This window comes from Salvelinus namaycush, chromosome 8 (genome assembly GCF_016432855.1).
Source record: "Salvelinus namaycush isolate Seneca chromosome 8, SaNama_1.0, whole genome shotgun sequence".
NCBI lineage: Eukaryota > Metazoa > Chordata > Actinopteri > Salmoniformes > Salmonidae > Salvelinus > Salvelinus namaycush.
The window spans coordinates 23764539-23788116 of NC_052314.1; the positions used below are offsets into that span (position 1 = coordinate 23764539).

Below are 23578 nucleotides of genomic sequence, written 5' to 3' on the forward strand. Positions count from 1 at the left end.
AATAGAAATATAGATACTAAAAAAGACATTCCCATTTAAGTTGACATTTGACAGTGGGTGGACCGGCGGCCATCGTTGTGGTAGTAATTTTAAATTTAAATTTAAATTCCATTTTGAATGGTGTACCAGCTAAATTGCAGTGGTCTGAAGGAATAGGTCCATTTTATGAATTATATTACTATAATTGAAATGGCACCCACCGTGTATTCAAGGGGACACACTCTTTTCGGCCATTTCACCTTGTGGGCGGTGCTATACGTCACTGTGGGCGTGGGTTTCAAAGTGCAAGAACTGTCCGATGCGCATCCACGTTCAACCCGAGAACCCTCCTCCTGGGACCTCATTCATAACTTCATCACCGACATCCCTATGGTGGGTTTATACTTTATAGTTTACAATATCACTTTCATATTAGTACATCATTTTGCTTTATTTGAACTAACAATAGCTAGCTACCAAGTGGCTGGACCAGTTTCCCCAAAAGTGAACGATGTGTAACGTCAAGTTTCTAGCCAACCAACAACGTCAATGCCAATATCAAGCCAGTCTATTAACAAGAATTTAAGCTTTCTGCCCATATAAGACATCTATATGTACCGGAAAATTGGTTGTTGTTTACAACGTCGTTCTAGTCACATTATGCATATTGGCAACAACTGTCCCGTTGACGGTATACCGATCCAGTAGAGGTGAAACTTATCTGAATAAAATATGAAACTGATCATGACTTGATTTAATCTAATTTCACTGCGATTGGTTAGTCATCATGCAATAATATTTGTGTACTGTCAATCACTGAGATGAATTATTTGCGGTCAAAAAGAGATTTAAATCAAATGGAAGGACCCTTTGCTTTAATGTAGAGCAGTTCAATAGGCCTACATAGTAGATTACTTCAGTGGTTATTTCAGTGGTGCTGTCGAATGGTGAGTCTTGTTGCTTTCTATATCCTCTAGTCTATCTGGCTGGTCCTGGGAGGATTTGAAACCAGTTTTTCACTTAAGGGTAGTGTTGCTGGAGAATTGTGTGGGACAATGTGTTATGACGCCCCTGTCAGAGAGAGGACAGTGTTACAAACTGTAAACGTTTGTGTACTACAAGGACATTAACTGCACAAACAGGGACAAAAGGTCAGGGGCAAAACTGGAAAGCTACATATTTATGGTGGAGCTGTAATATTTTGCAAATTTCGACAATGACATTGAGCTGTCAGGGAAGATCTGGTTACATTTTCTAGTGAAATGGATGTGGGAGGAAAGAAGGGGCATTTAAAATGTCAACACTCGACAAAGCTCGCCTATGAGCGTTGGTCTTGTTGTATCTGAGTGCCTGCCTGCTTGAGTGTCTGTACAGTATATCTCTATTTAACTGAATTGTTTGTCAGTACTTGTCTTAGAATTTCTACACGGGGTGACATGTATTTTTGTGTCTGTCTATGTCCATGTGTGTGAGTGAGCATGCGTGATCCCGTACATGAATGTGTATGCAGTGGCTCCTCTAGCCGTTTGGGGGCCCTAAGCGAGATTTGGTTTGGGCCCCCTCCCCCCACCTTGCGGGCAAAACATTTTAGTTTGAAAACACATTTTTATGCAATTCTACTCATGCCATGGGGCAGAGAGAAATGTTTGCAGTTTCAAAGGTAATATCTTGCAATTGTACACATTTTTGCCATGAGGTGGACAGAAACCTTTGCCATTTTAAAGGTCATATCCTGCAATTCTAAACATTTTGCCATGCCTTATGCCATGTTAATATGATATCTGAGTGAGAATGGCAAACAAAATCAATGGGGGCCCCCTGGAGGTCAGGGCCCCTGGGCTCATGTCCTGTGTGCTTGGTCTGTAATTTGGTGATGATTACTACAAGGTATAGATAGCTGGCTAGACAACCTTACCTAGCAATGTAAAACATTTTAGTTGACGTTGGCTAATTGAGTGACTGTCAGTGACTGATATAACAAGCGGAAAACTGCTGATCTACCAAATTTCATCGGAGGCCCTCTAGCGGCTACGGGGCCCTACGCGTAGCCCGTAGTCTGTGTATAGGCAGAGGCGGCACTGTGTGTATGTATATGTGTGGCATAACTGAAGGCATCTGTCAGAAAGCTGTCATCTTCTAGGTGCACTGTGCATGTCTGTTCTCTCCAGATGTCTGGGCTGTGATTAGATTTCTAGCATGTCAGCCTCATCACAAACAGACAGTGTGAAGCCACTTTGGGGAGATTTAATTGCATTACGGGATGAGAGAGAAAGGCATCTCCAGGGAAGGAGTAGTCACCATTACCTGCATGCCACTAGGCTTCTTACACAATACAGCTGTTCAGATGGAGTCTTCTTCAACTGCACATCTAATGGCAAATCTGTCCTTTTAAATGTTTTATAGGAATTGAGATGCCATATGAGGGAAAAAGTTAGAAGTTTTTGATTTTAGGGGGGGGGGTTTAACTCTTTTCAAAGCAATGTTCACTTTTATGCATGCCCACGAAGGGTATGCTATTTTTTTCCACTTTCACCATGACAACTCAGTGCCTTTAAAGCTCAAACCTGTCAAATATTATTATGCCTCTTTTTCTCCCTTTCTATTTTTTATGCCTAACCCCAAAAAGGAGATTAGAGCCAGCTTTTGCGTCACAGAATTTCAGATCAGGAAAATGTCCATGCCAAACAGACTCCATTATCTGGTTCTCACTTCATTTGGACTGAATATCTTTATTTAGGTGTACGTGTGTGCATGCTCAGTCTGTAGAATGAACAACAAAATTCATACTCTGTGAATGGTCAAGTTTCCTGAAACAGTGGTTTATGCCACTGAGCAACAGCCTATTTTAAATCACAATTTTGTTTCCATTTAGCCATTTCTGGCCTGTTATCCGAATTCGGAAGAGCCATTGGCCCTTTTGTTGCATTCTAAAAGCTTTTGATGGAGAGAACACTGTCAGCTGTAGAATAAAGCCTTTCATCTGTGTGGGCGCACACAGGGCTATTAAGGTGGCATACAGACAGGAGACATTTGCAGATGTGTGAGAAGCACATGTTTTCAAGCGGCAAACTGGTAACCATACCAACAGTAAAACCAATAGAATAACAGTAAAACCAATTGCTCCTAATGGAGTAGATTATATTATCTATATCGGACACGGATTAGGATTTGGGAGTAACCGATTACATGTAATCTGATTACCAAAACACTAACTATAATCAGTTAAGTTACCCTCTACAATATTGTAATCAGATTACAGAAACCTTTTAAAAACAACATGATTACTTCTTGAATTACTTTTCAATTCAGAAAGGATGTTTGTGAAAAAATACATTATGACACCTTTCTGTTTTCAATGACATTCAATTCAGCATAGATTTTTTTTATACCTGAGTGAGTCTGACCACAAGTCAGAGAGAGACCACTATGATGACACGCACCAAATGCGTTTGATTAATTATTTTTGTCTTCTTGTAATGCCTCTTAAGGGGAAAGTAATCCAAAAGTAATCAGATTACGTTACTGAGTTTGGGTAATCCCAAAATTACATTACTGATTATTTATTTTTTTGACAGGTAACTGTAATGGATTACATTTAGAAAGCAACCTACCCAACCCGTATTAGGAGTGATGCAAAGTGTATTAGAGCAGAGCAATATAGATCACTGTAATGACCTAGTGAAATGAAACAACAATGGAGTATACAGAAAGTATCAACAGGCAGCAAGAAATTAACAAGGTACCAGAGGTTGGACTAAGTCACTTTTATTTGAGACACAAGCAAGTCTCAAGTCACAAGGCCTGAGTCTCAAGTCGAGTCCCAAGTAGAAGTCCAAGTCGTGCATTCTAAGAGCAAGTCAAGTCTAGTCGAGTCACAAGTCAAGTAAATAATAATATACACTTGTTCAACTACAAATTTTTGTCTATTTATTGACGGTACCAGACAGCCCTTGTTATAATTTGTTCTACAACATATTTGGATTAGCCTATGTAATTGTAAAACTAGGGACTTTGTAGCAGTTATAAGGTCATGAAATCAGCAGAAGGCAAGGCAAGTTGACATACTCAGAACGTAGATTAATTTACAGGTCTTGGTAATCCATTGGTGAAAGCGTCATATCATACAAAATATGCACGTAGATTTACCAAATATACACAGGCAATAGCCCAAAGGAAATAGCCTCTGTATCAGGCTTAACTTGACCGATCTGAATAGACACAGGTAGAGGGCAAGACTGTACATCCTCCCTTGAGAAGCCAAATCGAATCTGTCTAATAAGAGCTCAAACCAGAAGGCCTACATAATTTAAGCACTTGCCCCCCAGGACCATACAATTACCCAATTGGCAATTACAAACAATAAACTGGTTCGACAATGTAAAAGGCCCTTTCCTCATCCACTATTAAATTGGTACATTTATCTTAATCAGACTTAATGATTGTTAATGATATTTAAACACCATGCAAGCAATACTTTTCTCTCATTCAACATTCTGACTCTAAAGTGTGAAACGCAGGCCACCATACATTGAATTAAATAAAAAGAACTTCTACCTCCTGAGTCTTGCGAACGTTCCCGTGGCCCACTCAGAGCAGGGTAAGAAATTGTTAGTGAAATGAAAATGTATCGTAGGCCTATCAAACATGAAACAGAAATGTCTACGTGTTGCAATAAATGGTACGTGGATGGAATTATGACACGCTAGCAATTAATGTAGAATTAGATGGAATATAGATTTTCTACGTACAGTTGAAGTCAGAGGTTTACATACACTTAGGTTGGAGTCATTAAAACTCATTTTTCAACCACTCCACACATTTCTTGTTAACAAACTATAGTTTTGGCAAGTCGGTTGCATGACACAGTTCATTTTTCCAACAATTGTTTACAGACAGATTATTTCACTGTATCACAATTCCAGTGGGTCAGAAGTTTACATACACTAAGTTGACTAGGCCTTTAAACAGCTTGGAAAATTCCAGAAAATGATGTCATGGCATTAGAAGCTTCTGATAGGCTAAATGACATCATTTCAGTCAACTGGAGGTCTACCTGTGGATGTATTTCAAGGCCTACCTTCAAACTCAGTGGCTCTTTGCTTGACATCATGGGAAAATAAAAAGAAATCAGCCAAGACCTCAGAAGACCTGGTTCATCCTTGGGAGCAATTTCCAAACGCCTGAAGGTACAACGTTCATCTGTACAAACAATAGTACCCAAGTATAAACACCATGGGACCACGCAGCCGTCATACCACTCAGGAAGGAGACGCGTTCTGTCTCCTAGAGATGAAGGTACTTTGTTGAGAAAAGTGCAAATCAATCCCAGAACAACAGCAAAGGACATTGTGAAGATGCTGGAGGAAACAGGTACAAAAGTATCTATATCCACAGTAAAACGAGTCCTATATCGACATATCCTCAGCAAGGAAGATGCCACTGCTCCAAAACCGCCATAAAAAAGCCAGACTACAGTTTGCAACTGCACATGGGGACAAAGATCGTACGTTTTGGAGAAACGTCCTCTGGTCTGATGAAACAAAAATATAACTGTTTGGCCATAATGACCATCGTTACGTTTGGAGGAAAAAGGGGGAGGCTTGCAAGCAAGAGCACCATCCCAACCGTGAATATGGAGGTGGCAGCATCATGTTGTGGGGGTGTTTTGCTGCAGGAGGGACTGGTGCACTTCACAAAATAGATGGCATCATGAGGATGGAAAATGATGTGGCTATATTCAAGCAACATCTCAAGACATCAGTCAGGAAGTTTAATCTTGGTCGCAAATGGGTCTTCCAAATGCACAATGACCCCAAGCATACTTCCAAAGTTGTGGCAAAATGGCTTAAGGACAACAAAGTTAAAGTATTGGAGTTGCCATCAGAAAGCCCTGACCGCAATCCTATAGAAAATTTCTGGGCAGAACTGAAAAAGCGTGTTTGATCAAGGAGGCCTACAAACCCGACTCAGTTACACTAGCTCTGTCAGGAGGAATGGGCCAAAATTCACCCAGCTTATTGTGGGAAGCTTGTGGAAGGCTACCCGAAACGTTTGACCCAAGTTAAACAATTTAAAGGCAATGCTACCAAATACTGAGTGTATGTAAACTTCTGACCCACTGGGTATGTGATGAGAGAAATAAAAGCTGAAATGAATACTCTCTCTACTATTACTCTGACATTTCATTTAATTCTTAAATTAAAGTGGTGATCCTAACTGACCTTAGACAGGGAATTTTTACTAGGTTTCAAATTCAGGAATTGTGAAAACTGAGTTTAAATGTATTTGGCTAAGGTGTATGTAAACTTCCGACTTCAACTGTAGGTCCTATGCATTAACGTCTCTAGGATATGTGGGACGCTAACGTCCCACTTGGCCAAAAGCCAGTAAAAATGCAGAGCGCCAAATTCAAATATATTACTATAAAAATCAAACTTTCAAGAAATCACACATGAAAGACACCAAATTACAGCTACACTTGTTGTGAATCCAGCCAACATGTCTGATTTCAAAAAGGATTTACGGCGAAAGCACACCAAACGATTATGTTAGGTCAGTACATAGCCACAGAAAAACAGCCATTTTTCCTGCCAAAGAGAGGAGTAACAAAAAGCAGAAATAGAGATAAAATTAATCACTAACATTTGATGATCTTCATCAGATGACACTCATAGGACTTCATGTATGTTTTGTTCGGTAAAGTTCATATTTATATCCAAAAATCTGAGTTTAGGCGGGACGCTACTAGCTCACTTGGCAAAAAGCCAGAGAAAATGCAGAGCGCCAAATTCAAATTATTACTATAAAGATTACTATAAAAATCTATCTTTCATTAAATCACACATGAAAGATACCAAATGAAAAGTACACTGGTTGTGAATTCAGCCAACATGTCAGAATTCAAATAGGCTTTTCGGCGAAAGCAAACAATGCTATTATCTGAGTTAGCACCATTGTAAACAAAGAGAGATAAGCATATTTCAACCCTGCAGGCGCAACACAAAACACAGAAGTAAAAATATAAATCATGCCTTACCTTTGACGAGCTTCTGTTGTTGGCACTCCAATATATCCCATAAACATCACAAATGGTCCTTTTGTTCGACTTAATTCCATCGATATACAGTGGGGAGAACAAGTATTTGAGACACTGCCGATTTTGCAGGTTTTCCTGTTTTTCTTTAAGAAGCCTTCCTGTTCTCCACTCATTACCTGTATTAACTGCACCTGTTTGAACTCGTTACCTGTATAAAAGACACCTGTCCACACACTCAATCAAGCATTTTCTCTTAATGATCCAACAGATAATGCAATTAGGATATTCTCTTGATGTTTCTTATTTTTGTACTAATCAAAAATTGCCTTCTCGTGAAGGGGAATAGGGAGCCGTCGTTCCCAGTCCTATTTCATATGAATACGAATCGAAGCTTTCCAAAAGCCTATTCACCCAGTATGGTGCGGATGTATGCTTTTACTCTGGCTTAAATCTCCATACACGCAGAGATGGGATCCTAGAGGTCTTTTCCAGTGAAGTGAGTTAACTGTGAAGTCCTGCCTTTCTTTGTCTCTTAAATCACAGTGATAATTAGTGGAGGGTTTAGACGAGGGGACCCAGGAATGGGATGTGCCAAGTGTGTTTTTGACCCTGTGTGAGGTGTGTCCTGCCACCCTTTGTCACATTGCAGACCTGGCACTGGACCCAAGGATTGATCTTCTGAGACACATCATTACCAATCAGCACCCTGTCAGCCTCACCCAGAAAGTGTCACAATATTCCTCCCACCGTCGGATGGGGATGGGGGAATGGGCTCGGAGAGAGACTCAGTTAAACCCAGTTCTTTGTAACTGTGAGAAATATGGCCTGGTCCGTGCCTTATTCATCACAGTGCAGCTACAGAGGCTGGGCCTGACGGCCGTATATCTGCCGTGTGCCGTGTTGCATCGTTTCCAGGAGCTGGTTAGGGATGTTTGGCTACATACAGCGCCAGGTGTTTACTCACTGTGAGTGGACATTAAACTGTAATGGCACTACTTCCATGAGAATCAAACACTGGATCGATTCGTCTTAGTCATACACATCCTCAGGTAATAATCTTAATTCACCAAGACATTTTGGGGGCCAATTAAACTGGGTACACCCAGAAGCACATATTCCATTGCATTTTTCCCGGGATGCCTTTCACTGACTCATGGAAGATGTGCGAGTTCATCTCTGGGGGAGAGGGGAGTTGAGGGGGGAGAAGACTGAGAAAGACTAAGAGAAGAAAAAATTTGATTACAGTATATGCTGTATAAGGCAAAGAGAATGAAAGAAACATCTGAGTAAGGGAGGGAGGGAGGGGGGAGAGCACAACCAATGGACTTCCTAAAACTCTGCATCCTGGCAACCCCACATCAAGCCCATCCACAGTCTACCCCAGCCAAGCCCCATCAATCCTGACACACACACACACACACACACACACACACACACACACACACACACACACACACACACACACACACACACACACACACACACACACACACACAGTCCACACTCAGCAGTTGTGGTTTTGTTAAGAGTCCCCAGTGGGCACTTAAAGCAATTACATCATTGATACATGGTACAAAGCCTTAGGCCTGCAGCCACACAGCAGCTTGGTCGGGCAGCTGTCTGGCTGTCAGCATTCTGATCCAAACAAAGATCCTGTCACACTCAATGAAAACCATGAGCTGAATCTAACAGCCAAGCCAATGGCTCTCTTACGACCCTCCCCGGTAATATTAGCTGGGACAGGCCTACCCTTCTTTACCCTTTCCATGTTGTCTTTGTCGACTCCACTGGTTTTACTTACAGCGCCATTGGATACGGGGGGAAACTTTATGGGGCATCTGCTATTGTGGTATTTCTGTCTCTTTTCAGTGTAATTCAGAGCTGGTGAAGGTTAAACCGTTTAAAGTCAGTCCTTTGGAGGAGGATTTACATAGATCCCGTGGAAACTCAATGCTATTTCTCTGTCCCCAGAAGTTCATAGAGTTCCTGGTTGTGGTTGGATATTGACCCTGTCTGTCTAGCAGTAACCCCCTAGCTGCCTAGCCCTGATGATGATTGATATCTGACTTTTGAAGAGATCAATTGAGAGCCATTTTTCATAATACTATTCTGCTGTCCCTTAGGCTCACCCAGATAGTACACATATCTGGATCCTTTGGGATCACGGCTATTGTTGAGCCATTTTGTTAAAGAAATCTTCTCAGGTTATCGTCTGCATTGACAGCCATGGAAGAGGGTAATAATACTAGAGCAGGCTAGGGGGAAGTTATTAACGACCTCTAGCCGGGTCTCTAAGCAAGCACACAGCAGGGAGTATAACATTAAGACTTACTGCAGCTGCTACACAGAAACAGCCAGGCACTGCATCAGTTTGGGGAAAAAATTATCTCTGTGATGACAGCTATAGGTATTTGACTCTTCTCAGCAATAATTTTCTACTGAAAGCTGATTCACATCTTGTATTTTATTTACATAATGATACCTGGATGATGCAGGTGATGTCTGCCCTTTACAATGGATAAGGATATGCTTTACCGGAATTAGTTATTTTCAGCACTGTTTGTGAATACTTAAAGAGAAATCCTAAAGCAGAGACCTGCTGTTCATGTTGGTTTGTGAGCCTTCGTTCACCATGTGCTGCGTCAGTGCATCTCACATACCAAGACAGGTTTGACAGCCAGCCTCCAAAGAGACGCTCACTCAGTTTAAACCTTAATAGGCTGAAATATTGAGGAATTCTACAGTGAGCCCCCTCGTCTTTGAGGGGGGCCCCATTGAAATCCATGGCCATGAGGATTGACCGTAGCTGCACTCTGCTAATACAGTCATTCACTCAGTTTAATTGATGTATGTTTCACGAGCGCCATAAGACAATGAATTAATGATGCAAACTTAAAACAGAAGCTAGGTGGAGCATGCTTAATTCATGTGTTTTGTTGCTTAATTTGCAATAACTTTCCTTTCTGAGGATGTGATAAATGCTTGATCAGGCATATCAGACAGAGCTGGGAATAGCTGTATCTTTTAACACTTATGTGTTCATTAGTGCCTCTGTGGAAAAAATAAACAAGTTGAAAGCAGGTCATCCTGTGTATGGCAGGCAGCAGGAGCCAGGGGCTTAGCAAGAGTGTTGAATAATGAAAAGCATTATTAGTTACCTTTTGTGGTGGGAGAACAGATTGATGAATATGTCTGTGTCTGTGTGCAATGTGAAGCAGTGACATTTCATCTTGTAGGGAGGAGGTTGAGAGAGGTGGTGGTTAAGGGGAGAGAGAAGGTGAGTTTACTGAATACACAAAAGTGTCACACCTGCTCCCGCTCTCCCTGCCTGGCGCTCGAGGGCGCCAGGGAGCCCAGCACTACGCACTCCTGCGACCATCATTACACACACCTGTTTCCCTCGTCACGCGCATCAGCGATTCATTGGACTGGATTCAATCACCTGCGTTCATTACCTTCCCTACATCTGTCTGTTCCCGAGATTGTTTCCCACTTCTGCATTGTTGTCGTATGTCATTTTTTTTTACCTTGCTCTGATGCTGTTCCTGTCCTCTTCCATGTCCGTTCTTAATTAATGTTCACTCCCTGTACCTGCTTCTCATCATCAGCATCGTTTCTTACAGAATGCAGAAGCCCTCATTTGAAGCACCAGGGAATGCTGGCTTTTTGGTCTTGGTGGTGACGTCGGGTCCGGGTTCGTGGCCGCCGCCGATAGAACCAGGGGGGTGCCTCAGCTGGCTCGTCGGGCTTCCACACCCAAGCTGTCTCGAGAGGTTTCCTTGCACCGTTTGGCTCAGCAGGCTCCCATCCCACGTCATGCCTCAGCCAGATCGTCAGGGTTTTACGCCCCCAGCCAGATCATCAGTCTCCCACGTCTCAGCCGGCTCGCCAGGCTCCCACGTTCCAGCGGGATAATCAGGCTTTACACCTCAACCGGATCGTCAGCCTTCACGCCTCAACCTGATCGTCAGGCTCCTACGCCTCAGCCGGTTTGCCAGGCTCCCACGCCTCTTGCCGGTTCGTCGGTTTCAACGCCCCAGCCGGCTTATCCAGCGCCCATGCCTTGGCCGGCCCGTCAGGCTCTCCCAGGTGGGACGCCGGGTGGCGCCCATAGAGGGCGGGGGGGGGGGGGGGATACTCTCACGTCTGCTCCCACTCTCCCTCCCTGGCGCTCGGGCCGCCAGGCTGCCCAGCACTACACACTCCTGCCACCATCATTATGCACACCTGTTTACCTCGTCACGCGCATCAGCGATTCATTGAACTCAGCTGGACTCAATCACCTGCTTTCATTACCTCCCCTACATCTGTCTGTTCCCGAGATTGTTCCCCGCTTCTGCATTATTGTCGTATGTCGTTCGGTTACCTTGTTCTGATGCTGTTCCTGTCCTGTTCCTTGTCCGAAATATTCACTCACTGTACCTGCTTGTCATCAGCGTCGGTTAATACGCCAAAGGGTATTTGGTGGTGCTTCCGTAATTCATGTTGCTTGCTAAAGTACAGACTGCAGTTTCCCTTCCAATAGGAGGTGCCATATCAGGTGTCGGTCGCATCTACAGATGGACTATTCAGACTATCCAAATAAAGTGTGACCCTTTCTATGGACCACAGCTAATAGAATTGATCAAGACAAATGAAGCTGTGAAATACATACTGTAAATGACATACTGTTACACCAAAAGTGTTAACCTTTTACTGCAGTGGGATAAATCAGGATCACATAAAAGTATACACCTCAGACACATGGTTATGGACTTTAAAAAATGAAGACCATGTCAGATATAGAGTTGAAATGTATTACATTTTGAATTTGCATCCCAACATTACAAGTTATATACATCACAGAAGACTGAAATATACAAAACTGTTTGACATAGAAACACCAGATTCTCAGCTGTTTAAATTATTCTTTTTTTTGTTAATTATGAAATTCTGAAAAATATTAACATTCCACCCATGGCCACTAGGTAATTAGACTGCAGGAAAGGGTAGCTACGGAACGACTAGGCCTCTGACTTCTTCAGAATACAATAAACTGTATTTGGTGTGTCTGAGTAAGATTGCTGATGTTAGAGTTTGACATTTATTTGAAGTTTAGCAGCCCCTTTAGCTAACTTGGTGACAAAAGTGCAAGAAGTGCCCCCCCCCTCGCTCTCTCTCTCTCTCGCTCTCTCTCTCTGCTTGGTCCGATAACTTTTCCGCCAGATAGACAAGAATAACTATTTGTAAAAGTTTTCTCTTGCATGTGTTTCAGTCTAAGCCCAGCAGTGGTAAAAGTTGTGATGATAAGCTGTGAGGGCATAGCGCTTGTTGCAGACAGCAGGGTCATGTAGGATCTCTGTGCTGACAAACAGATGAAAGCTGGTTCTGTTTTGTCATCTTCCCTCTGATATGAGGGGGTGGCTAACTGCAGAGATGGGCTCATTCGTGCCAAGTGGGATACATCAATTTTTTGGGCCTCCATTGTTAGTCGTCTCTGGTCTTGGGGAAATGACATGAGCACTAGGCTATAGCCCAATAGGATATTTTCAGAAATCGCTCAGGGAATTGCAAAGGCACACATTTCAAGTCTGTTGTCATATGATTTTTCTTTTGTTGACATTTTCTACCATCCAGTGTTGGGGTCATTATACTTGACTTATTACTCCCTGGGGAAAGTAGTTTGTTAAACTACTCGTTGTATTACTTTTGCGTTACACCCAAAAACGTTGCACATCCTCACTCAATGTAAACAATGTCTACATTACGTAGGCCTATAGACCAACAAGTTTTTTGTTTTAAAGTAGGCCATGTGCATTAGGCCTGCGGATATCAAATCACAGGGCATTGAGGGCAAGGATATAAACACTGTCTCGTCCTACCTGTACTATGGCATCGGGCATACCAGCTGTCACCCGAGAGAGACCGTCCTTCAGTGCCAGTGTCTTGGTCGTTCCCAGGGTTGGTTGTAGAGTGCTATAGAAACAGTTATCCTCCCCTTGCAAGATGACCAATGCCACAGTGGGTGGCTTCATGACCGTGCATTATTCCCTCAGGAATTGATACTCCCGGTCAGTGATGCATTTTACCCCCCGTTGAGTGTGCTCAACTCTGCGATGGGAAAGCTCATTTTAGCCATTTTTCATATCCCTCACTAAAGCAATTAGTAGTAGTACGTCCAACAGGAACTTGGAAAGGGTTTGTCAGACGAAAACAATTAGAATTCTGGGGCGGGGGGATTTTTTAAAATATTGCACCAACAAAGAGGGAATAATAATCATCACAAATATAGACTGTTGCAGAGATAATTCCTTATTTGGCAGAGACCCATCTCCTCCCCACTATTTGGCAACTTGTCAGGATATATGTTGTCCATGGTCTACACGTGACAGTATCTGGTATTCCAACATGATAAACGTGTCACAGAAAAGGGTATTGTGGGTAATACCTCGAGTGACCATGTAAATAAACAGTGCAGGAGACCAAACAAAAACACATATGGCATTAATAATGCCAGATTTTACTTACAAGTGAAAAGTCTGTTTAGAAAATAAGAAATCATTATACATAAATCCTTTCAAACACATCTCTGAAATGTCTTATTAGTCTAACCAACCAACCTAACCATAGTCTGACTCCGAGGCCTCTCAGCGCTCTTAGAAAAAAAACGCTATCTATATAGAACCAAAAGCTGTTCTTCTGCTGTCCCCATAGGATAACCATTTTAGGTTCCGTGTAGAACCATGTCCACAGAGGTTTCTACATGGAACCCAGAATAAATCTACCTGGAACAAAAAAGGGTTTTTCATGGAACCAAAAAGGATTTTCCAATGCGAACAGCCGCAGAACTCATTTGGAACCCTGATGACATTTTCAGCCATGCTGTTTATGACAGGAGGGAGCAGGCGCCGCGACATCATTTCCTGCTCTGCCTTGGCTCATTAGGAAGACCTTGCATGCAGCTTGCAGGTTCCTACCATGAGGTCTCATGGTTTTTGAGTGGCTCTGTGCACTCCTTAGGGACGGACACTGTGATGTCTGTGATGCCCAGACAGCCCTAGGATCATTACCCATGTGAAGTCTCTAATATCAGTCTGTGCTCTGTTGACTTATGATCTGTTTCCAGGTCAGCATCCATTCTCTTCCCTTCTCAGTTGTCATGAGTCTACCACCATCTTAACCACAACTGGTCTATTTACATTTTACCCAGATCTTGGAATATGTTTCAGTGTGGTGCCAGAAAAATGTATGCTAATGCAAAGTTCACTTACTATGCAGTTTTCTGTATTTCTCTCTTTGTCGTCTCTTTCCCCTTCCTCTCTGACTCACCCTCCCTCTGTCTCTCCCTATTCTCTCTCTCTCCTCCCTCCTTCCTCTTCTTCCCCTGTTAGTCTGCAGAGACCTGTTATCTGTATGCAAATGTCTCCTAAGAAAGGGAGCTGGTTAACAAGTCTGATCAGCCTCAGAATGTGTGGCTCTGCTGAGGGGCACATTTCAAAGCGAGCAGGGACCTAGTCTGGGGCAAGCATGCATGTTGTACAGAGTGTGTACTCTATTGCTTGTTGTAAATGTTGTACACTAGTGCTTCCACACATATGCAGCAACCCATTGAGATGGGAGAGGAATCTGCAGACCCTCATACGACATGCATCTGGTTTCTCTCTGGGATTCAAATTAATGTCATTTTCAGGAACCGTCTCCTTGACAGTGCTTTGTAATGGGAGTTTTGTCCTTATCTGGGGACAGTTTCACATCCTGCACATAGAAATATAATTCTACAGTACACCGAGTGTACAAAACATTAAGAACACCTTCCTAATATTGAGTTTCACCCCCCCTTTTGCTCTCAGAACAGCCTCAATTAGATAGGGCATGCCCTCTACAATGTGCCAAAAGCATTCCACAAGGATTCTGGCCCATGTTGACTCCAATGCTTCCCACAGTTGTGTCAAGTTGGCTGGATGTCCTATGGGTGGTGGACCATTCTTGATCCGGGACACTGTTGAGCGTGAAATCTTTTGCCTTGCCCATTCACCCTCTGAATGGTCCACATACAGTACACAATCCACGTCTCAGGTGTCTTAAGGCGTAAAAATCCTTCTTTAACCTGTCTCCTCCCCTTCATTTACACTGATTGAAGTGGATTTGACAAGTGACATCAATAAGAGATCATAGCTTTCACCTGGATTCACCTGGTCAGTCTATGTCAAGGAAAGAGCAGGTGTTCTTAATGTTTTGTGCACTCAGTGTACGTCGATCCACATCCTTGCTTACTGCACCAATAAGACATCACACATAAGTAGCTCTTATTGTGTTGATACAGTGTGAAGTTTGAAAATTCAAGTATGTCTTCCATTTCATTTGTATCATATAATGACTGATGAATACATACTGTAGATGCTGTTAAACTTAACATATGGTTAACTAAAAAGTGATAACAAAGTGTGACCTCCAAGCAATGGATATTTATCAGTAAGCTAGGGATTTAGCTGAGTCACAAGTCACAATGATTTGGCTAACACATGCAGTGTCTATCCCTGTTGACATCACTGCAACTGTAACAACTGCAGCAGGAACTATAACAATACAACAGAAATGGGAACAGCTTTGAAATAACTTCCTCTTTAGGCCCTATAAAGTGGGGCATCTTTTCTTTCCACTCTCTAGTCATGAATTAGAATCGAGTCTAGACCTACTTATTATAAGGAAAATAAACAATGCCTCTGTGGTCTGTGAAACAGCTTAGTCACACACTGTTCAAAGCTGTAATTACATCTCCCATCAACTCTGCTGAGCTGGGCCCTAGCTGGCTAACACACCACACTCCTTACCATCCCATGGATTCAGTTCAGCAGCTCGAAACACCCAGTAACAGGACAGAGTTGATGGCCTTGGTGTGGGATTTGTTTATGGATGGGAGGGGGCTGAACACAAATTAAAACATGTTTATGCATAGCAAGACATTTGTACATTATTTCATTTAATTTTGATAGAGTAATTTGATTTGCACTAGCGACTAACATGGAAGAGAGAAGTTGCCATGTTAGTACAACATGGGTGTTTTCTATCCTTTAGCTGAAGGTACACTGTAAATGGATGTCAGATAGAATATTGGCATTTGAAATATGTCCTCTCTCGGAGCAGCAACATACAGCATTTACCATAAAATATTTAAAGTAATTGAACAATATTTTGCACTGAGTAGAGGTACATTATGGCATGTTGCAATGTATTACAGTAACTGGGTTTTCTGTATACATTTTCACAAAGCCCAGAGTGCAGTATAAAATACCAATCCATTAATTCTGTTAGTGCTGAAAAACTAGACTGATTGAGTGAAATATTGATTATTTGTTGTTAGTCCCTCAGTTTATCCTTTTCTAAGGTGGATTCTGTACAACAGCCTCTGTGTTCAGGTTTCTGTTCAGGTGGATCCTGTGCATACATTAAGCAAAGTTATCCAAGTGGAATAAGTGCAAGTGTTTGCATTAGCTTTCATTAGTCTCCCCTGTTCACCTCAATTGGAACTGAGTATATTAAAGTATCTCTGATCCACCGAAACCCCACCAACAGCAACCACACACAATCACAATTACCTCATATTAATACATTTATACCCAACGGTGTAAAAATACTTAAGTAGTTGTTTTTGGTATGTTTACATTACTTTACTGTTTATATTTTGACTACTTTTACTTTTACTTCACTACATTCCTAAAGAAAAGAATGTACTTTTTACTCCATACATTTTCCCTGACACCCAAAAGTACCCATTACATTTTGAATGTTTAGCAGGACAGAAAATGGTCCAATTCGCACACTTATCAAGAAAACATCCCTGGTCATCCCTACTGCCTCTGATCGGGCGGACTCACTAAACACAAATGCTTCATTTTTTAATTATGTCTGAGTGTTGGAGTGTGACCTGGCTATCCGTAAAAAAAGAAATTGTGCTGTCTGGTTTGCTTAATATAAGGAATTAAAAATTGTTTGTACTTTTACTTTTGTTACTGAAGTATATTTAAAACAGAATACTTTTAGACTTTTACTCAAGTAGTATTTTACTGGGTGACTCACTTTTACTTGAGTCATTTTCTATTAAGGTATTTTTACTTTTACTCAAGTATGAGAATGTATTACTTTTTCCACCACTGTTTATATCTAACTGGGAGAATATAACTCAGATACTATGTGGAACACATTTTTCTTCAAACATCTGAACCTTTCTAGCAGGTTTTTTTTCTAGACCCAGTTGTTGAAATAGGGAGTTTTTCAAATGGTACAGCAGTCTCAGCATGGAGTTATGTGATGTGTTCATTCACATTAGCAAACACTACGCTTCGTCCAAGTTAATTTCACACAGTGTCTACTGAAATGGGATATGACAGGGACATTAGTATGATACAAATCTGACATGGCTAATGTTTGCAGGATAATGCAGCATCCTGACTGTAGGATGATTGTTATCTTCCCCATTATTGAAATGTACATGTTGTTATCTTCCCCATTATTGAAATGTACATTTAACTTTCATCTCTCTCATTTACCTTAGAAGGATAATTCCGCTGCTGCCTGTGTTTGGATTTAGTTTTCATTTGTAATGGCTTTGCATATGTAACCGATGTGAAATGGCTAGCTAGTTTGCGGTGGTGCGCGCTAATAGCGTTTCAATTGGTGACGTCACTCGCTTTGAGACCTTGAAGTAGTGGTTCCCCTTGCTCTGCAAGGGCCGCGGCTTTTGTGGAGCGATGGGTAATGATGCTTCGTGGGTGACTGTTGTTGATGTGTGCAGAGAGTCCCTGGTTCGCGCCCGGGTCGGGGCGAGGGGACGGACGTAAAGTTATACTGTTACATTGATGCTGTTGACCCGGATCACTGGTTGCTGTGGAAAAGGAGGAGGTCGAAAGGGGGGTGAGTGTAACCGATGTGAAATGGCTAGCTAGTTTGCGGTGGTGCGCGCTAATAGTGTTTCAATTGGTGACGTCACTCGCTTTGAGACCTTGAAGTAGTGGTTCCCCTTGCTCTGCAAGGGCCGCGGCTTTTGTGGAGCGATGTGTAACGATGCTTCGTGGGTGACTGTTGTTGATGTGTGCAGAGGGTCCCTGGTTCGCGCCCGGGTCGGGGCGAGGGGACGGACTAAAGTTATACTGTTACACATATGTTAACATGCTATATCCACATACTGAATGTGCATCCATTTTGCATGTGAAAATCAACCACTTTCTATATTATAAAATAATATATTTAGATTCATATTCAGTCTCACACGAGCCCCAATATCTTCCCAACAGTCATTCAGACAGAATATTATTTTTGTATAATAAGATCAAAAACTTTCTCACAATTGTTTGGACATTTTGTTGTCTTTTCTTTTTAAGGTACGTTGAGAAGATTGAAATTATTGCATGTGTGTATTTCGCCTACAGCATCAGTTTAAATCTTACATTTATTCATTTCAAGGAATTTAAGTCATAAATAGGACAGTCAAGTCACATCTCGGCAGGATAATGAGAAGACTTGCTTTTGATAACCTCTGTGCAATAGCCAGTAGTCAGATTGGCCAGGTACCTGGGGAGATAGAGAATACTGAGGGAGGGAAGCGGGGATGGAGGGATTCCTTGGGCTAGATACTGGGGATATCTCAGCGTAGTTAACCAACCAAATGAGTCACTATGATCTCATCTATCGTCAAAAGTTGAGAATCTCCTTGATTAGCGACCATTTTTATATGTAGCCTATGCAAGGTCGGCAGAAACCACTAACAACGCCGTTTTCGGGGATACAGTATCTTCAACCTAGCTTCCGTTTCCCCTGAAAAACGGATGTGGGGACTTTGCTCAGGCCTTTATTTTATGCCTGCTACGTTAGGTTTGTCTTTATGAACACCTAAGGATGAGCATGAGCATACTGTGGCATTTGAATAATTACTGGTCGTAAAAAACATAATAATGGAAAAGTAACCAATGTGGTGGAGAATTCCACCACCTACAGAATTCCAATTAACCCCTGTGTGCATCTTTAAATTAAAGAATGCATTGTGTTTTATCAGTGTGCTCCGTTGTTACCTCCATGCCAGTACTAGTGTATGAAGAGCGCAGGTATGAATGTGTTCTGTTCTAGCACAATACATATTTTGTTCCAGAGGGGTTTATTGTTCCATGCACTGTGTCAGATAAGCAAATACAGCACCAACACATTTGGGCAATGTTTCTTTTCGTAATGCCAACGGTGCCAAACATCCGAATATATATATGAAGTGTATGTGGACACTCCTTCAAACCTGTCAGAAACGGGTGTATAAAATCGAGAACACATTGACAAACATTGTCCATAGACAAACATTGGCAGTAGAATGGCCTTACTGAAAAGCTCAGTGACTTTCAACGTGGCACCGTCATAGGATGCCACCTTTCCACCAAGTCAGTTCCTCAAATTTCTGCCCTGCTAGAGCTGCCCCGGTCAACTGTAAGTGCTGTTATTGTGAAGTGGAAACGTATAAGATCAACAACGGCTCAGCCACAATGTGGTAGGCTGCACAAGCTCACAGAACGGGACCGACGGGTGCTGAAGCGCATAGTGTGTAAAAATTGTCTGTCCTCGGTTGCAACACTCACTAACGAGTTCCAAACTCTGGAAGCAACGTCAGCACAATAACTATTTGCCGGGAGCATCATGAAATGGCTTTCCATGCCAGAGCAGTCGCACACAAGCCAAAGATCACCATGCGCAATGCCAAGGTCGGCTGGAATGGTGTAAAGCTCACCGCCATTGTACTTTGGAGCAGTGGAAACGCGTTCTCTGAAGTGATGAATCACACTTCTCCATCTGGCAGTCAGACAGACTCATCTAGGATTGGCGGATGCCTGGAGAACATTTACCTGCCCCAATGCATAGTGCTAACTGTAAAGTTTGGTGGAGGAGGAATAATGGTCTGGGGCTAATTTTCATGTTTCGGAATAGGCCCCTTAGTTCCAATGAAGGGAAATCTTAACAGTACAGCATACAATGGCATTCTAGACAATTCTGTGCCTCCAACTTTGTGGCAACAGTTTGGGTAGGCCCTTTCCTGTTTCAGCATGACAATGCCACCATGCACAAAGTGAGGTCCATGCAGAAATGGTTTGTTGAGATCGGTGTGGAAAACCTTGACTGGCCTGCACAGAGCCCTGACCTCAACCCCAGCAAACACCTTTGGGATGAATTGGAACGCCGACTGCGAGCCAGGCCTTATCGCCCAACATCAGTGCCCGACCTCATTAATGCTCTTGTGGCTGAATGGAAGCAGGGCCCTGCAGCAATGTTTCAACATCTAGTGGAAAGCCTTCCCAGAAGAGTGGAGGCTGTTGTAGCAGCAAAAGGGGGGCCAACTCCATATTAATGCCCATGATTTCGGAATGAGATGTTCGACGAGCAGGTGTCCACATACTTTTGGTCATGTAGTGTATCATTCCAAGCTCATGCCAAGCATGGTTGCCTCACTCTGTCTCCTCACCTTGAAAGGACTTGGGAATAATGTCTAAGACAGCTTTTTCATCACATCAGGGATCCTATTTTACTTTACTCACTCTTTCTCTTCTACGCCTTTTCTTCCCTCTCTCTATTTCCCTCTGACTCTCAAGCCAAAATGGAGATTCATTTAACGTCTTTACCTTTTGATGGTGTTCAGAGTGGAAATGATTAAAGTATGCCTTTCTCTGGATCTTTTATTGAGATGTGCAATTTTTTATTAGATGGATAGAGGTATCTTCCCTCAATCAGGATTTTGCTTGGCCTGATGTGGCTTTGTCATAACCCTGCAAGTTTCATAATAAAAGCCTCTAGTATTTTACACAAATTCCAGATATGGCAATTAGAGGGACTGCAGACACTCCTTGCGAAGAGATGGACATGTGAACTCCATTGTTTTTCCCCACATTACTTTCCTTCAGGTAATGGCCCTTTCCCGGCGGTTTTTGGTACTGTCTGCCATTGGCTGTGAATGTAATACATGTTAAGTGGTCTTTTGTGTGACACAGATGGACTGATTTATTTTTCTCGTTTGGCAGTCATAAGACAGTGGGAGAGGATTAGAGGCTACAAAGCAAGACTGTGCAGAAAGCTGCATTACAAGTAAACCATTTTTCCATCTGCCTTTTCTCTTGGTTAGGTTGCGATTATATGATTTAAGCCGACCCCAGACACACTGTGACATATCCCATCTATCAAAGGAAAATACACCATATAGGGAACAAAAAGGATGACACTGAACCCTATACTCCATGTTTGAACAAAAATATATCGTACAGTAAAACGACAAACACACCATTCAACAGTATTCAAATTGTAGAGAAATTTCCACCTCAGTAATGTTTCCATACACAATTTTTTTAGGCGAGTAAAGTCACACCGTATATAAAAAAATCTCAACAGCTGTAATGGAAACAGGTAGCTGCGGTACAATTTTATAAATGCCAACTTGTTCGTTCGACATGGTGGGAACTTTTTGTGTTTGTAAAATGAATTATGCGAGAAATTGTGGTGGAAACGCCTTTATGTGCAACAATTGATATACTAACCATCATATCACAGTAAACGTTGAGTCACGCGATGATATGGTGTGTGGTCCTCCCACTATGACTCGGGAAACTATGCAATTTATTAGGCTACAGATTAAATAAATGAAGATGAACTTCACAGGGTGGTGAAAGTGCACAGTGATCTTGATGCTCCTTTTCAATAAATATCAAGTGTATTATTCTGGTGACATGATGATTGATGCTTGACTGCCATTTGACAAATAAAAATTATCTCGCTCTTATCCATATTAATGTCATCATGTAGACCACCCGCACTGTATCTGTGAGCTGTTGTCTAGAGTGCACGTGCCAGACCAGAGTAGGCACATTTTCTATTTAAGGAAAAGGTTTTTGTGACAAAACAGTAGAGTTGAAAATGCTATGGTAACACATTGAACTATAGACTTTTATTCAGTACATGAAAACTTAAGCGAAAAAGTACATTTTGTGTGCACTACGTCATCAACCAGTCACTTTTATCTGCAACGAGTCAGTTTGGTGGAAACACACCACTAAACATTTGCATATTTTATTTTTTATGCTGATTTTAGAATATTCGTATGAAAATCTGTCGTCAATTGTATGGGAACCTAGTTAGTGATTCAAACATGGATCATTCAGTTGAGACTCCCTCTCTGATCTGTTTACCCAGCTTATTCATTCACAAAGCACAGTTCTAACCCAATGTTAGACCAGAGAGCATCATAAACACAAGGTTGACATGCAAACCATCTGTATCGCTCCTTGAGCCTTCAGATATCCATCACTGTACCATAGCCACAAGATTAGTGAGTACTTGTGTATCGCCTCACCTTGAAAAATGTTTCATGACACATGCTTTCTTCACCTATGAGAGGATATGATCCCGCTGCTTTAGTCCACTATCTTATCTGTGCATTGAGTTGGTGTATCTGCACTGTCACTGTATGTTTCTACCCCAGTAAGATACAGCTTGCTCCTTGATCTTAGACTACAGTATGTCTGGAGTGAGCTGGTGTTGGACATCTTCATACATCAAAAAAAAAAAAAAAAAGACAATTCAATCCATTTTAATCCAACTTTGTAACACAACAAAATGTGAATAAATTCAAGGGGTGTGTAAACTTTCTGATGGCAATGTAGATGCATGTACAGTAAGGTCCATCATTATTGGCAGCCTTGATAAAGATGAGCAAAAAAGATTGTATAAAATAAATAATACAAATACTGAACAATTTTGAAGCCCATGCCTAGTCTTTTTTATTCTCACCCCATCCTAGCCCAGCCCAGCTAAATCTCTGATAGATGTATGTTGCTTCCAGGAGGTTAGCCTTGATGTAGAATCAAAAATAAATAAATAACTTTGAATGGAATGGAAAAAGTCAATTTTCTGACTGCAGGTCTCAATGCTTTGGATGTGCGTTTTGTTCTGAGCTAGAGATCGCATTTTGATACTTGTGTCATATAATAATATATGCCGTTTAGCAGACACTTTTATTCAAAGCGACTTACACTAATGAGTGCATACATTTTATGTGACTGCTGAATTGGTCAACTTAGATTGACTCTGCATAGTTCTATAGGAGATGGTGAGCAATATAAAGCTCTGTAAGAAAGCTAAAGTATCAAATTGAAAAGGAGCCATAAGATGAAATACAATATGTCTCAGGGCTATAGGGGAAAGCACTCCCAAGGTGATTTCCCAGGTAATGGACCTTTTAGCATGGAAATCAGAGAGTAAGGGAATAGGGCCTGCTATTTAACGGCTCCACTGTTGCTCCTTTGGGATGCATGGACTTAATCAGTTATATTTCACAGATGCCATCTTTTATATATGGGTACACATTAATCTGCAGTGTTTCAAGTCCTTAATTGGACAGAACCATGTGGGATAGGCCCAGAATGAAACAGCAGAGAAGAATGATGGTTCTCCCTTTAATTGAACTGGGCCTTGCTGCTTGCACAACACTCAGAGGACTTGTTGAAGTGAAACAACATAACTATTCACCAACAGTGCCTCTGATAATATTGAAAGAAGTTACTAAACTGG

General features: G+C 41.9%; 1 protein-coding gene across 4 annotated transcripts in view; it reads left to right on the forward strand.

The window, feature by feature from the left end:
• Positions 1-23578, forward strand: part of LOC120051839 (neuroligin-1-like) — a 269903-nt gene that overhangs the window by 239850 nt on the left and 6475 nt on the right. The window lies entirely within an intron of this gene.